The sequence below is a fragment of the Acomys minous genome (genome assembly GCF_964271855.1).
Source record: "Acomys minous genome assembly, chromosome: 10".
Lineage (NCBI taxonomy): Eukaryota > Metazoa > Chordata > Mammalia > Rodentia > Muridae > Acomys > Acomys minous.
Genome location: NC_140491.1, coordinates 91,035,074 through 91,053,347, shown reverse-complemented (window position 1 = coordinate 91,053,347; position 18,274 = coordinate 91,035,074). Strand labels below are relative to the sequence as shown.

At 36.1% G+C, this 18,274-nt stretch overlaps 1 protein-coding gene across 1 annotated transcript in view; it reads right to left on the bottom strand.

Annotated features, from left to right (window-relative positions):
• The window catches only part of GALNT13 (polypeptide N-acetylgalactosaminyltransferase 13), a 519,423-nt gene that overhangs the window by 20,266 nt on the left and 480,883 nt on the right, over positions 1 to 18,274 (bottom strand). The window lies entirely within an intron of this gene.

Genomic DNA, 18,274 nt, shown 5'->3' with positions numbered 1-18,274 from the left:
GAAGTTCGACAGGGAGCAATTTAGTCTGTTGTATTCTTTCCCCGGAGGCTAGGGTGAGTGAGATTAGAATAGATCCTATTGACCTTGCTCTATATATGTTCCTGCCAGTCGGCAATAAAGTGAATCTTGATCAGAAATTTCCTGGCTTGATTCGTTATTTCTCGCGTCTCTGTGTCCTACTTTCAACCCCCACTCCCTCTTTCAGGTGAAGCCTGATTCGATTTTTCCCATGGGCTGGGACGCGACATCCTCAATAACTATAACCTTATATTCCATTATAATTGTTTCTTCTATGATTTTGGCTGATCTTGGCAACATTAACTATTTTCAAAATACCCAGGAAATGCCAAGGCAGGTTATTGATTCACAGGAAATTCAAATTGAAAGTATAAATATGATTAATTTGTATTAGTATTATAATTTATTTATAACATTAGCTATTACGATTTCATGATGGTTATTATGAGCATAGCTGTAAGATCGGCACAGTCCAGTATTCTGTGGATTTTTTAAAATTTGCATGTTAGGTGGAATATAATTTGATAGGTCATCTCAGAGGTTTTTGGTTTTCCCAAGAAGTCTGAGGAGATCAGCTCTATAAGAACTCAAATCATCTGGAGCCTGAAACTCCAGGTTGAACAGTTTGTCTTTTTAAAAAAACTGCACAGCTGGAGGACGTTGCTCAGAGGTGGCGCACTTGAATAACATAGTTCAGCCCTAAGCTCTACCCCTAGTACTCACAAAAAACATCTGACAATAATTAAGCTTAAACTATGTTGACAATATTTTATATGGGAAAAATGAGAGGATTGGGAAGCCTTAACTAAAACTAACAGTGTATGGAAATCTCTTACGGAAACTCATTGCCTCATAGGTTAGTTTTTTAAATTTCTGAATTCTGTAAATAAAATCTATGATATATAAAATTAAATTATCACATACTTTCCAAATATTTATATTTCTAAGTTGAATATAAAAGATTTGTGAGTGTTTTTGTTTCTAGTGATAGAAATAAATTTCTTTCTTTTTTTTCCATGTTGATCCTACTTTTTAAGAAGCTATAAAGAGGATAAACAGTAAACAGAAACAGAAAAAGAAAAATAACCCAGAAAAGCATTTTATTCTAAAAAATATAAACTATAAAAGATAAACTATAAAAGCTTATTAATGGTATTACTTAATAAAAGGCCTGGATCTAGTTGTGAACCTAGAGAAAAATAAAGTTTTGAGAAATTTCTTTTAGTCATTACAGCACTAGGTCAAAGTTACAGAATAGTCTTCAAAATTGATAGTTCTTTGTTTCAGTGCTACTGCAAAAGTAGTTCATAGAACAGCTAAACTCAGGGAGAAGTCACTTTAGAGATCAGTAGGAAATGGGTGCTATGAAGAGGAAAAGGTGAAAATTGGAGTATTTCCACTAGGGATGAACAAAGGGAGTGCAATACAGAGGAAGAGAGATGATGGAAAATTAGCACTAAATATGTTTGAAATATGTAGGGAAGCATTACATAAACATACGCACACACACACACACACATACACAGAGAGAGAGAGAGAGAGAGAGAGAGAGAGAGAGAGAGAGAGAGAGAGAGAGAGAGAGAGAGAGAGAATTGCACCACATATAGTAACAATGGCTCCCATAAGAACCGTAAACTAACAGAAATTCCAAAGCCAGGCATGGGACACCTCCCTTCCTGTTGTTGGTCAGAGTTGTCCTAAAGTCTCCCCCAAACAACATAAGCCATAGCTGTTACCTTTGGTTACTTCACAGAACTTGAAGTAAAAGCCTAGTATTAGTCAGTGTTCTCTAGAGCAGTGATTCTCAACTTTCCTAATGCTGTGACACTTTAATACAATTCCTCATATTGTGGTAACATTAAATAGCTATTATATAAAAAAAATAAGCATAAAATTTTCATTGGTACTTCCTAACTTTAATGATAGTTACTGTTGTGAATCATAATGTAAATATCTGTGTTTTCTGATGGTTTTGGGTTACCCCATTAAAGGGTCATTCACCCACCAAAGAGGTCACAATCCATAGGATGAGAATGGCTATTGTAGAGGAACTAATGTGATAAAATAAACTTATATCTATATCATCTATATCTATATATATACCTCTCCATATATATGTATATATAATATACATATTGTATATTCATTATATATTACATTTAAATATACCTTCTCATGTCTTTTGGACCTTTCCCACCTCTGAATTCCCTACTTCCTTTTCTAACTCCTCCTTCCCTGGGTGGCAGGAAGTCCATCCCTTTTCTCTTCCCTGCTCAGCAATTAGCTATAAGCTCTTTTATTGCCATATAAGAGGACAATTGAGAAGCAGTGTTTTCACAACATTGAGACAGGAGATTCTCAGAAGAAGGACTGCAACCAGATATGGAAAGTACAGAAATAAGCATTTGCATTACACAATAATCATCAAGGAGAAGAAATGAGGAAAACATAGAGTGTTCTTTTATGAAATTTTCAAAAATTAAAGTAAAATCAAGATTAATTTGTTTTCTACCTAATATGTAATCTTATTTTTATGCTTAATTAATTTAGGATTTTTAGCTCGTTATATTAAATGGACTTTGCATATTAATCAATACATGCCTTTAATGTTTTGATTTGGAGATTATTTAGATTTTCCCTCAAATCTATCATTTATTGATCCATACCTGACACTTTGTGTTTTTGAACTATCCCTGTTGATAAAAGGACCATGAAACTTTATTTGAGTCTAATGAGCAAATATATGAGATACATGCTAGGGTAAATACATAACAAATATTCAATAACAAGTATTTAGCACTGTATTAGTCTTGGAGTAATTTTTGTGGTTGTGAGTGTATATGTGAATTCCTACTTTAATGATCTACCTGGAGACCATGATTTTCAGTGGTGTCTCCATGACTACTGCTCAAAGACCACAAGGAGAAGTGTTCATTGCTGGTGGCAGACTTTCCTGACCTCCGTGTTCTATACTTCAAGCATGCTTACGATTTTTCGGACAACCTTGAATTTCCTTCTGGATTATCTATGAAGCCCTTGTCCCCTGTGACTGTTGAGTGTTGGATGTCTCAAGATTCCATAGTTACTTTCAGTTGAGATTGGAAGTTTCCAGTTCTAACCTGCACAGTTTGCTTCCCCACTACTGTAGCTAAAACATTTATATTTTGAAACATATTGTAAGATACACTATTTCCAACCCACAACTAACAGCAAAATGCTTTAACTTTCCCTATGACACATGTGGGTGATGGAGATAGATTTCCTTCATTAGTGAAGTTTTATCATACATTCACACACACACACACACACACACACACACACACACACACACACGCAAGCATATATGGCAACTTCCTCCTTTTCTACTTCCAGCTCATTTTTTTACCAACAGTAATCAGTACTTACTAGAACCAGAGCTAATTTACAGAAATGACTGATTTAGTATGTCTTATATTTTCCATCGCTAAATTGATCTTAATACTGATTGAGTTAAAGTTCATTTATTTTAATTAAGCTAAGATGACTAGGAGCCAATTATCTGTGTGCCCCTCCCTTTTTCCCCATCAGACAAGAGTAAATAAGAACTTAATAGTAATGGAATCGTTATGTATGTAAGAAACTTCATATATTATCATTCGTACATACTCCATGATTACATTTCACCGTTATTTCATCGTACAATTAACTTTACATTTCTTTCTGTGTATATAAGTTTATGGAAATGCAAAAAATAAAATAGAGAATACCAAATATAGGCACAATCTGCAACACTGAAGTTCAATACATGCGTGTGTTGAAAAATTCAGCCTTTTACACACACATAAAACACACACATATATACATATATAAATATATTCTGTCTTAGAGTCAAATGAAAACTATACTATAAATAGCATAATAATAGTCATAATAAGAATATTTTATTCATTAGGGTTTAGTAATCTAGAGTTTAAAAAGTATTATTTAATAATGTCATTCAACACTGAGTTTACTGTGGGTTGCAAGGCTAAGGTGGGAAATGTAAGTTTCCCTGCAAACTCCTCAGCTGCCCGTTGCCTCTGTCTACTCTGTATTCTCATGGAGACTGGTCAACATGCTTACTCAAACCTTCTCATTGTAACTCCTTTTTCTGGCATGCAGGGTCAAAGCTCCCTGTTCAGGGAGCCTCTGTGGCTTTCTAGAGATTCCCATTCTGGGTCATTTCTCACTGTGGTGCAAACAAGGAAGGCAATGCATAGTTTAAGGCCATAGAGGCTCTTGGAGATGCTGATGACAGCCAGAGCAGTTCAGATCCCTCATTTCTGTTGATAAAAATCAGCATCACCAGATGTGAGGCAGACCGTAGCCTGCCACACCTGCCAAAGGCCAAAAGCACACAGCAACTCCCAGAGTGGTACCCTGTGTAAAGGAGGAGGGAGGATGAAAGGAAGGGATGGTGGGAACGGGAGGCCAGGAAGTATGGGGCTATGATCAGGATGTAAAGTGAATAAATAAACAAATTAATTTAAAAAGACACTAAATGTAGGCTGGTTAGTTGCTAACCTGTACTCTTTGTATACTCAGGTAATTAATTTGATTCCCTCTCCAGTCTCTGATGCACTTGAATGCCAGATAGTTTAGTTTTACAATGAAGCTTAGTTGTTTAGGGGTTAAGATGTTTTAAGGTCTATGTAGATGATTTAAGTTGATAATGACAAGATGTATGGAGATTGATATACATTCAGAATTTTGGATGTACCAGGATAGGAAAGATGTCTTCTCCAAGGTTGCCAAACACAAATAGCCAAAACACTAAGAATGTAACATTTATATAATTCCTGATTGTTTCATGCTTCTTGGTGTAGGTATTTTATTGTCTATATGTATAATAATATAAATGTATAGGCTAAAAATATAATTAAAAATTGTAAAAAGAATAATACATTAAATGAGTTGACTCTTAGTGTCTGGATTCAAAATAGTTTAACAGCCGATAGTTACATTTTCCCAAAGTGTCACGTCATTCACTTCATCATGTTCTGTATAGATTCATTTTCAGAAGGTGATTTTTATTTTACTATGACTAAATTACTTGACGATAGGATATTTCATTGAGGTCAAATGGACTCCTGTCTCTGAAGTGATGTTCTTAATGGAATAAAATACACACAGGATAGCAATTCATTCTGACCTCTATTCCCTTCATCCTCTGGATAATTATTTCAGAGAAGGTAAGCATATTTTATTATTTCATACAAGTAGCTCATTTGTACTAATTTTAGTACATATTAGAGTACTAATAGTAAGTTATAAGAATGATCTGCTCGTGTGATGCAGCTGATCTTTAGCATGACATTGACCATCACTGTAAAGAAAGAGGTAAAGAGCAGAGGGATTCCAAGGGCTCCAGGGAATCTAGTGGATCAAGAAAGCAAGAAAAAACTCCAGAAGAGTACAAGGAATACAAATCTTACAAAGACAAGAGGTGATTGTTAACATCTTCTTGACTTTGGCTTTAACTGCTAATTAGCCTTTGATAATTGTCAGCTTAATTGCTTTTAATTTTGAATATCTAATCAAATGTTTAAATTTAAACAATTAAAGTTATTTGTTTTACAGCAAAAAGAGGTCAAGTCTTCATTATCTTAATAATGATTTTATTTCACAGCATGACACACTAAGTCCATATTTTTGAAATAATATGTCTAAACTCCTGACATATACATATATTTCATTTTCTTTTTACTTTATGCCATTTGAAGTCATTTTTTTCCCTCTTAAATCTTTAACCTGAGCAGCTGAAGTGAAATTTGCTTCTAACAGCACAAGTTGAAAAGGCGGCAAAGATTTGTTCACTCCTGCAAGATGCTTTCAACAAACAGCTCAGGAGTTGGGCGCCCTCTGGTGGTTTTGTACTGACAGGAAATCTTTTTATTGTTAAATGAACATCAAACAAACAAATATTCATCTTCTTTTATCTGCTGCTTTTAATAAAATTGAAGTTGACAAATCAAATAGTCCACAGTACATAGGAATTAGCTTTTATATAACTTATGAATTTTTTCTTTTTAGTTTCTATTTTATAAATGCTTCCTGTTACATTAATTGCAATATCATATGTCAATTGCTTCACTTTCTAGATGAAAAACACTGACGTACAAATGTTTCAACAATGAGACATACTAACCACACCTTTAGTTCTCTGCTGCCATTCCTCCCTGTTAACATCACTGTCCCTTATATAATTATCAAATTTAGTCGGTTGGACTTTGCACCCTCCGGGCTCTCTATTTACATATTTGGAACACAGGTAATGTTTGAAATCAGTCAACAGACATACAGACAGATAAAGTATTGAATAAAAATCCATATTATAAAAAAGATTGTAGTAAAATAAAAAGAGAAAATTGTTTAACAACAAAAGTGTGTGTGTAATTTTGACTATTGTGAAATAGGCATAGATAGAATGGAACTTCTCAGAGGAGGTATTCAATAGATATTTCCCTAAATGATGCCTTTTCCTAAACTCTAATTTACTCAAGATTTATGTATAGACTGATATCTCAGTGGTTTTTATAGAGAACAATATAGTAAAATTCTGTGTGTGTGTGTGTGTGTGTGTGTGTGTGTGTGTGTGTGTGTGTAAACCTCTCAACCATGATCCTTGAGGGAGCCTAATGTACCTAGATGAGCCTGAAGTGTATTACAGTTTTAGTGGTCTAAAATTCTATTACTTCGAACATGACTGTGTGACAGGGATGGTTCCAACTGTAAGGTGCTTGATGTGTCAGCATGACAAACTGAGTTTGACCCCCAGTATTTTCATACAAAGCCAAGAGTGGTGACATACACTTTTAACACCACTACAGGAGAGGAGGAGACAGACAGATCAGTCGGCTCACTTGCCACCTAGCCTGGCTTAATAGGAGAAGCTTAAGTCCCAGGAAGAAGCCCTCTTTCAATAATCAAGGTGGATGGCAGCTCAAGAATAACAACCTCCATGACTGACTTCTAGCAGCATCCAGAGGGCTGAGAATGATTGCACGTACAAATGTACACAGACATATACCCAACCTGTATACAATACATGTGTGTACAAAACCATGATGTGGGTGTGTGCACTAACACAATGACCTTCAACATCACCTGTGAAATCATAAGTGTTGCTTCCTTCTTCTCAGTGCAACTTGATAGAATATGATGCTCCTTTTTGTATATCCAACAATTCATCTCATTTGTTCTCTGTGACATGCTACGTACAGGATCATTCCAACTTCATTTTGCCAAGGAGAAAGGAGACTAACACCTTTTTTTCCCATTGAGACTTTGTGAACATGCTTCACTAGATGACTTATTTCCAATGTACCACAGATATAATCTCTGTACACTCTGGTACTGGGAAATAGAAAAATAAGCGGCTTTGGGAAATTACACAGGCATGGGTCTTTGAGATCCATTACTTTCCAGAACTAGAGATTCCATGACTGAAAAGCCTTTGGTTCCTCACCTGGAACAAGTGAACCAGATGCCATATGTTTGGGGGCTGTATTCATGATCAGATAAAGAAATTAACTCACGTAAGCTATAAAGTCAAGAAAAATGTCAGGAAATTCCTGAATAGTAGTGATCATCTATGGCACATCCACGCAAAATATTGTTTGGTTACATCATATCCTACATTTTACACCAGAAAGCTCAGTTTATTGTGTAAACCCTTACTCTCCCAATGACAGCACCAAGACTATGTTCTCAGTCTCTTTGGAAACGTCTGAGAGGAAGCTATGACTAGTTCAATTATTGCTGACTACACGGGAGTGAAAACCATCTGTCTTTGAAATTTCTGACTTCACTCTGCAGAATACAGAACGAGGATATGAGATGATGCAATAGGTAGCATAATTTAAGCCAAAAAAATTATGGCTGATTTTTATGTTTCCATTCCAGGTCTTCATTAAAGCCTCCCTTTTAAAATAGTATTGATAGTAAAATCTACGCATTCTTAAAACTTTGTTCCCCTCAGATTGTTTAAATATATCCATATTTTATGATTGCAGAATTAATGAATATAACTGGGAAAGTTAAGTCCAATTGAGAATCTTTTCCCAACTATTTCCAACTAGGTCTCCTTGCACTTGCAGATGTGGCTTGATTGTGATTGTAGTACAATGTACAGATGGCAGATGCTCTGGTGTACTGTCCTACATAAACTTCTTCCCTTGTGTACGATGTTGTGACTGTGACTGAAAGCCATTCCAGGTTGGTGTTATGTAAAATGTTATGTAAGCCCTCAATCTAGATAACAGAGGAGTTCCAACTGCTTATGGAAGATTTGGCTCTTTGGAAGAGGCCAGAGGGCAGAGAGCTGAAGGAAGCCTCTGTCTGTTGAGAGGAATAACTTTCAATGAAGCATTGGTCTTATTCTTGCTAGAGAGCAAACTTGGACAATAAATAAGAAGCTTAAAGAGTAATCCATCGATGCAACCATAGTTTCTCAAGATATTGACTAAGATATATAAGACTTGGAGCCAAGTCAGGCACTTGAATTTTAGAATCTCAGAATTGCAAGTGTCAGGTTTTATCCAAATCACATATGCCTTTGGTTATAAACTGAATAAATCACATAAGCGTCTATGAACGGAAATAGTCCTCCCTCTATTTAAATGGATTCCAACTCTATTTTCTGTCTTTGGTTGCATACAAGTTCTGTAATGCATTATTTTCATCTTCCGGTCAACCCTTTAGCATTCCCTCTGAGGAAAATCTTGACCAATTTCTCAGAAGAAAAGGTGTGGTGGTGTGAATAGGAATGTTCCCAGAGGCTGCAGTGTTTGAATGCTTGGTCTTTAGGAAGCGGCACTACAAAGATAGATCAGGAGGCGCTGTCTTGTTGGAGGAAATGTGTCACTGGTGGTGGGATTTTGGAGTTTCAGAAACCCAAACCAGGCATTGTGATTCTCTTCTCTTCCGGCCATATGCAGATCCAGATGTAGAATTATTAGCCACTTCTCCAACACCAAGTCTGCCTCTGTGCCATCATTCCTCTCACCAGGACAATAATCGACTAAAACTATGAACTGCAAGCCAGCCCCAATTAAATGGTTTTCTATATGAGGGTTGCTGTGGCCATGGTGTCTCTTTACAGACCTAGAACACTCAGAAAGAAGGAAAGGTCTGAAAAACCCTTTTAGGGATGGCAAACGTTTCATGTCATGTGATTTAGTTCAGGATAGTAAAGGTGACAGGAAGTGTGGAGGAGCCAGCACCATAAACGTAGAGCTGTAAGTTGTAGCTCAGACTGTTTATCTATGGGGGTGTGGGCGGGAACTACCTGGCTGCAGGAAGGTGTGTCCTGATTTAGGTTAAAGGACAAGGTCTACAGGTATAGAATACACTCTAGCAGATACATGACCTTTAAAGTCCATATTGGAATAGGTATATAAATGTATAGTAGACAAAAGACATAAATGTATGTATATTTAGCATGCATGTAAGGACATATATATGTATGTATGTGTGTGTGTATGTAGGTAGGTAGGTATGTATATTGATTTCTATTACTGTGATAAAATGCCAAGACCAAAGCAAAGTAACTTGCAATGAAAAGGTTTATTCCTACTTACACCTGCATAGCATAGTCCATTACTGAGCTAAATCAGGGAAGAAGTTCAAGTATGGCAGGAACCTGGATGTAGGAACTGATACAGAGGCCATGCAGGAGTAACTTTTCACTGACATGATTTTCATGACTTGTTAAGCCTACTTCTTCTTCTTCTTCTTTTTTTTTTAGGGTGGAATTTTGTTTTATTTATTTATTTATTTTTAATTTTTTTATTAATTTATTCTTGTTACATCTCAATGGTTATCCCATCCTTTGTATCCTCCCATTCTTCCCTCCTTCCCATTTTCCCCTTATTCCCCTCCCCTATGACTGTTCCTAAGGGGGATTTCCTCCCCCTGTATATACTTATAGGGTATCAAGTCTCTTCTTGGTAACCTGCTATCCATGAAAGCCTTAACTTACCAGGAAACTGGGACAGAGGAGAGGACATCCTATTGGGACTCTAGATGAGAGAAGCATGGGAGAATAGCAAAGTAGAAGGATCCAGAGGGTCCTAGAAACCTACAAGTAGAACATTATGATAGGCAGATTTGGGCCCAGGAGTCCTGCTCAAACTAAGGCACCAGCCAAGGACAATACATGCGGTAAACTTTAAACCCCTACCCAGATCTAGCCAATGGACAGAACACTCTCCACAGTTGAGTGGAGAGTGGGGTATGACTTTCACATGAACTCTGGTGCCTCATATTTGACCATGTCCCCTGGAGGGGGAGAACTCATGGCACTCAGAGGAAGGATAGCAGGTTACCAAGTCTACTTCTTATAGCACGAAGGACCATCAGCCAGATTGGCATTGCCCACAGTGAGTCACACCCTTCTACAACAATGTTTTCTCTTTTGAGCTTCCTTCTTTCAAAATGATGCTAGATTATGTTACGTTAACATAAAACTATTTGGTATGCATGTGCATGTATGTGTGTATATACATATATATGTAGCTGTTTAATGTTGACAAATTAATGGTAAAAATCTATTTTTGTGATATTGTTTTTAATATTATATATGTATACATATATATATATATATATTGATTGATTTACACATTCCTTGTGCTCTAGATTCCTCCATATGTAAGTAGTTTACCAGGGAGAGTATCCCAAGAAAGATCAGTACTGGATTAGAAGTCAAGAAACAATGAATGACACAGAATCAAAACATCAGAACATGTATAACTCAACATAGTGCTGCTTGAGTGCCCTCAACTAATATAGAAAGAGGAACACCCCTTCATTGTTGGTGGGAATACAAACTGGTACAATCACTTTGAAAATCTATCTGGCACTTTCTCAGAAAACTGGGAATAGGGCTTCCTCAAGACCCAGCTATTCCACTCCTTGGAATATACCCAGAAAATGCTCTACCACACAACAAGGACATATACTCAACCATGTTCATAGCAGCCTCATTCATAATAGCCAGAACATGGAAACAGCCTAAGTGTCCCTCAGTAGAAGAATGGATAAAGAAACTGTGGTACATTTACACCATGGAATACTACTCAGCTATTAAAAACAAGGAATTCCCGAAATTTGTGGACAAATGGACTGAACTAGAAATGATCATAATGAGTGAGATAACCCATAAACAGAAAGAGTCAAATGGTATATACTCACTTATATCTGGACACTAGCCCAAGGGGCATGTCCCATGAAAGTCTTCACTTACTAAAAAGTGGGACAGAGGGGAGGATATCCTATTGACTTTAGATGAGAGAAGCATGAGCGAGTGGGGAAATAGAAGGATCCAGAGGGTCCTAGAAACCTACAAGAAGAACATTATGATGGGCAGATCTGGGCCTAGGGGTCCTACTCAAACTATAGCACCAGCCAAGGACAATAGGTACAGTGGAGAGTGGGTACTAACTTTCACTTGAACTCTGGTGCCCCATATTTGACCATGTCCCCTGCATGGGGAGGCCTGGTGGCACTCAGAGGAAGGATAGCAGGCTACCAAGAAGAGACTTGATACAGTCAGAGGGGAGGGGAGTATGGGAAATACAGGAGGGAGGGAGGAATAGGAGGATACAAGGGAGGGTATAATAATTTAGATGCAATATGATACATTAATAAAAATAGTTTTAAAAAAGAAATATTACCTCAGGACCAGGTTCTTTACAGAGTGTAGAATTCAATGTACATACACCACTTGTCTTAAATTTATTTGATGTATGTGATTATCTGTGGTACTGATGAGAATAGAATCATAAAACTCCCTAGGTCTGTCCAGATAAGTAAAGCAAACTCTGATAATGAAAACTCTCTGTCAATAGGGCAAAGGAGCTGGCATTGCGATACTGAGCTGGGCGCAAAGAGATAATAAGAAAATAAACATCTGGAAGTGCACCATGTATACTAAACTCTAATGAACTCTACAGCTATAATTTAAAATAGATTGCATATTGTAACTTGAAGTATATCTAAATTGGTAGCATACTTACTTAGCAGGAACCCCTAGGACCAATCTCTAGCATCTACCAAAACCCAAGGCATGGGACCAACATCTGGATTATCATCTATTAAGATGCGGAGACAAAAGCAAGGTGCGGTGGCACATGCCTTTAATCCCAGCACTCAGGAGGCAGAGGCAGGAGGATCGCTGTTAGTTTGAGGCAAGCCTGGTCTACAAAGTGAGTCCAGAACAACAAAGACTACAAGAGAAATCCTGTCTCAAAAACACATAAAAACAAAAACACACCAACAAAGAAGATGTGGAGAAAAGATGATCAGAGGAACTGAAATTCAGAGTTATCTCATCATTAAAGTAGATTAAGATTCCTATATTTGGGATTCAGTTTATGATTTATTATCTTGACTCACAAAGTGAATAGAAAATTTATATATCTTTGGTAGTAGTTTGGTTAGGCTACAAAAATTTCTGCCTCTGAGAAATGGCAGAACACTTGCTGTTAATATTGTGGAGGCAACAGACTAAACACACTGGAATGGCAACTTCTCAAAACTCATTGGTTGACTCTACGGTTAGTATAACCATAGATGTACCTCTGAAATTTTGTCATAAAAATCAAAACAAAACCCATTTAGAATGTTATAACTGTATGTACTAATTTTACCTTTTCAGATAAAATAAACACCCCAAATCTTCCTAGGAAACTGCAAGTGGAGAACTGCAATGAATCCATATCTATCTGGTAAGTTTTCATTAAAATATTTAGATTTTCTATTAGAATAGATACTAGGCAGTTTCCATAGTAACCCATTGAACTATTTTTCCCTATACTGGAAAGATATCATTTCTGTACATACCACATGTAGCTTCTTGCTTTGTGTTGAATAAAACCTTTTGATAACAGAATAAAAGAAATGAATTTTTAAAAAGTTCTGTGTTCTGTCCCTTCTTGCTGTGAAATTGTACTTGGGGACCAAGTACAAAAAATAAAAAGCCCATTTCATTTGGGCTGTTCTCACTATGTCATTTTTAATAGCAAAAGTGCCATGTCTAAGTGTTTATGTGAGGATTATTACAAAAGGTTGCAGGTTATCTTTCCCCAGGCTTTCTATTCTAGTTTTTTGATTGTTGTTACTGTTGTTGTTCCCTTAAATGAACTTTCCCTTCCTGGCACTTATATTCCATTAGTGTAATAGTCTCTGTGAAGGGATTGTAGATATTATCCCAGGTGAAGGCAGTATGAGCAGTCTTGCCTCCAGCTATGCTGCTTGGAAACACCACTGATACCCCACTGAGATGGACATTGCTAAAGGCTGGGAGCAACCATCCTGGGTCCAGAATTCAGGAAATGGAGCAGAGACTCCGGCCAGGCTATTGTGTTTCATATCGAACACCAGCCTTATCATGCAGGCAGAGAAGAGAGGAGGAGGCTGCAGGTGACTGAGCTGGAGCACCAGTGGATGGGGAAAGGACCAGCATGCAGGCTGGACCAGCGCACAGGCCAGAGACACCTAGGGACCCGTCCTGGGGAGCAGACACAGGAAGGTTTATTCTTGTTTCCTTTTAACCTTTTTCCCCTCTTGTATAGGATTGTTGGGTTGTATAATAAAGTTTAATTGTTAAGAAACAGAGTCAACAAGTCTCTCTACTTGTACACTTAACTTTCCACTGTCTAGCTCCAGACCTGCAATTCAGTCCATAGCAGTAACTCTGCTGTTGGTTCCCATGATGCATTGTTTTCTTCTTTGTGTGTGTGTGTGTGTGTGTGTGTGTGTGTGTGTGTATGGCAAGGTTAATATGTATTTTTCAGATGGCAATAACATGTGGGAATTCAGGTTTTTCATGTTGGCAGAAGAACTTGAGCCATCTTTGTAGTGCCAATCTTCTTCTTCTTCTTCTCCTTCTTCTTCTTCTTCTCCTTCTTCTTCTTCTTCTTCTTCTTCTTCTTCTTCTTCTTCTTCTTCTTCTTCTTCTTCTTCTTCTTCTCCTTCTTCTTCTCCTTCTTCCTCTTCCTCTTCTCTTCTTCATTTCTTCTACTACTACTATTACTTTTAAGATTCAGAAATTATTTTTTAAAATGTACTTTTATATCATAATACAACATCTTAAAGAAGTCAGGGTAATACTTGGTAATTGATTCTCACTCATATTGGATATGTATCTTCATTTAAATATTGATATCTAAAGTTTACTTAATATTTTTATAAATTATAGTTATAACTAGGTACAAACAAAATAAATATAAATTTGTAAAATGACTATTTTTACTTTGAGAAAAGACATTAGTAAATTATTTTAATATAGAATATTTACATTTTAATTATGACATATTCTACATTTTACCCATACAACTCAATTATAATACAAGGCTTACTTCCAATACTTTGAAAGTGCTATTGTCAGCTATTTAGTGTAAGTAAGTTATACAAGTTAACTGTTGATCAAATCGTGGGCATTTCAACTACTAGTCTATTTTTCTCATAAGAATATAGATCTTATGTGTAACAGATAGATATGAATCTATAGAAAGATAGATAAGATCTTCAAAATCATCAGAGACATATAGAATATCATATTTAAAGATATTTTTCTTATTTTAAAGATTTATTTACAATGAGACAGGCTAACTCCTGGTAATACCCAGCCTCCCTAAAAGAAGTTGATGAGCATCAAAGAACTTTCTTATGGAGATGACTTCAAAAGTGACAAACCAGCCACTGGGCAAAATGTCCTAGTTTCATTGAAAATTTGAGGAAGTAGACTAATTGAAACAGAGATTTCAAAGCTACTCCAAATCCTATTAGTGTTTAAGAGAAAGTGTCAAATTAAAAATAAGTTAATTCTTTCTTTCTTGAAGATATTACATCTTATATCTGGAGATAAGGTAAATAGGCATCCACAATTGAATGACAACAAAATTAAAGATCCCGAGAGAATTTTATATTGCCAAAGAGAAACCAGAAAAAAATTGTTGGTACTCTGAATTCAAATAGGTGCATTCTATATATGCAAAAAAGTACAACTATAACACTTGGAGGGGGGCAGACTTTAAATAGGACCAAAGGAATAGAATTTACAGGATAGGAAAGCTGAGAAAAATATTTTCTCAAGTGGATATATAAATATACAACTAACACTGATACCATTAAAAAAAAGTCTAGTCCTTATAAATATTTGGTCCTAAAAAGTTTGTATTAATCTGAGTAATAGCTAACATTGCAAAGGGAAGGAAAAAGAGGTCTTAAGGTATTGAGCTTTGACTGCTAGGTAATTAATGCCTGGGACAACTTTGAAATTCTCTCTTATTTTTTCTATATGTTTTTACAGTTTGCAGTGGTAGTTTACAAGAAGTCATCATTTCATTACCTGGAGGAACAACAGGAACCACACTGAAAATACTGCAGTAATTTGAAGGTGAGACTAACAAGACCTGGACTGAGAGTTAGAATTGATAGCGAAAGAAAAGAAAAAAAAATAAATGGAAAAAAGAGTAGTAGGAAGAATTTATAGGGCTTGCTCTTTAAGTTGGGAAAGTCGGGGCAATGGTGAAAGATGGCGGGCAATGGAAGATAAGAGAGAACAATAAGAATAGGGAGATTGTAAGACAAAGACTTGGACTGCAGGGTGAGATCATTACAGACATGGCTCATATGGGCCTGTGTTTGTCCTTTCCATTAGTCAGGCTTCTTGAACTGGTGGACTCACAGGGATGGATGCGACATTATAGTGTCCTTAAGAATATCAAGTTCCTACGAAAATTGTCAAGTACCAAGAGTAAACACTGTAACAAGACAATAATACTTTTACTGAGTACACACCTGTCTAAGACATTGTGAATGACATTACTGTTGGTCCTTCAGATAAAATGAGTTCTTACTTTGGAGATTCAAAAATAGATATCTATAACTCAAGAACATCCAGGCAAATGTGAAATGTTTGTTTTCTCATTGCATATTTCACAAGAGTATATGAGCTCATATACTACTAATGAGCATGATGGCTGTGCGTTTCATGGAAAAATGAGTGAAAAAGTTAGTATTTACTGGAGGATGGATGCTTCTGCCCTTACCTCCTTCATTTGCATGTTTTGATATAATCTTCAATGTGATTGGAAAATGGCATTAAGCCAGGTGTGGTGGCGCACACCTTTAACCCCAGAACTCACTAAGAAGAGGCAGGCTGATCACTGTGAATTCCAGGCCAGCACGTTCTACAAAGTGAATCTAGGACAGCCAAAGGTACAAAGAGAAGCACTGTCTAAAGAGAGAGAGAGAGAGAGAGAGAGAGAGAGAGAGAGAGAGAGAGAGAGACAGAGAGAGAGAGACAGAGAGAGACAGAGAGAGACAGAGAGAGACAGAAAAAGAAAAAGAAAAAAAGAAGAAAGAAAAGAAAAAATAAAATGGCATTAGTATTAGTATTAGAAAATGACATCTTTAGGAAGTGATTATGTCATAAGAACTCTGTCATCATTACTATAACCACCTCATAGGACAGATCGCAGAGATCTGGCTGTCCCCACAACCAAATGGCGTGAAGCAGAGAGCATGCTTACGTACCACATTTGCTGATGCCTGCAGAACAAGTGGCAAGCCTATGCTGCTTCTAAGGTACCCAAGCTAGGTGTATATCCTAGCTGCTCAATAGGTTCCATAAGGCCAAAATCCCACAGAACTTTTCCCCTGGCTGTGGAGTGCCACAGAATAAAAGTCTATTGGAAAACTCTCTCTTGTATAGAAATGATAACTCTCTTTTTCTTTCTCTTATACACATTCAACTCATTTAAACATTTGATTACTAGCAGATGCTCTGTTTTCCCACAGAAGCCATTTAATTTGCTTTCAAGTTTACTCTGTGAAGTCATTGGTAAATTTTCATTACACTGTGCAGTGTCCATGAAAGGGGGCAAACATTTTCCAAATGTTTCTAGGTAATTATATTGTGTTCAGAAACCAAATTTTAAAATAAAAACATATTTACTGAGTTAGTGTATTCATTGTGATCTGTGAGAACATTAGACTACATTACTTTTCTGTGAGAAAGTTTATAATTAAAAATGAATATTTCTTTACTCTCCCAAATTGTAATGCACATGGCCTAAAATAAGATATCTGAAAGACTCAAATTTTGGGGAGGAGAAGTCATTTTTATAAAACTGTAGATAATAGTTGATAATTTTATTATTTACATGGTGAAAATGAGATTTTATTTCTGATCCCTGAAGGGTAAGAACCCTTCACTATATTTAGTAACTTGTAATGCTTTGGAACATGCACTTTAGATGTCTCCAACTGATTAGCTTTAGGGAGAAGAAAATATGAATGCATGTTCTAGAATGTGAGTATTTCCAATCATTCTACAAGCTTTTCTTTAAAATAAAAAGTATGATATGTGTGGTGACTGCATTCTTTTTCCATTTTCATTAAATATGTCATAATTAAAATGTAAATATTCTACATCAAAATTATTTTACTAATGGCTTTTCTCAAAGTAAAAATAGTCATTTTACAAATTTATATTTATTTTGTTTGTACCTAGTTATAACTATAATTTATAAAAATATTAAGTAAACTTTATTTGTAAATATTTAAATGAAGATAAATATCCAATATGACTGAGAATAAATTATCAAGTATTATGCTGACTTCTTTAAGATGGTGTATTATAATATGAAAGTACTTTTTAAAAAATAATTTCTGAATCTTAAGAGTAATAGTAGTAGTAGAAGAAAAGAAGAAGAGAAGAAGAATAAGAAGGAGGAGGAATAGAAGAAGGAGGATGAGAGGAAGAAGAAGAGGAATAGGAAGAAGAAGAAGAAGAAGAAGAAGAAGAAGAAGAAGAAGAAGAAGAAGAAGAAGAAGCAGCAGCAGCATTTGGCACTACAAAGCTGGCTCAGGTTCTTCTGCCAACATGAAAAACCTGAATTTGTTTCTTGAGACCAAATGATGAAAGGAGAGAATCAATTCCCACATGTTATTGTTATCTTACAAATACATATTAACCTTGCCAAGCACACACACACATACACACACACACACACACACACACACACACACACACACAGAGAGAGAGAGAGAGAGAGAGAGAGAGAGAGAGAGAGAGAGAGAGAGAATAAAAGTATAAAAGTTAACAGTATATCTGCAGCAATAAGAAAGAATAAAAGGAATATTAATTTGAATACATGCTGTTTCAAGCCTATACATGAGAATATTAAAAATATGTCAGCCATATAAATACTAGCTACATTCCTGACAG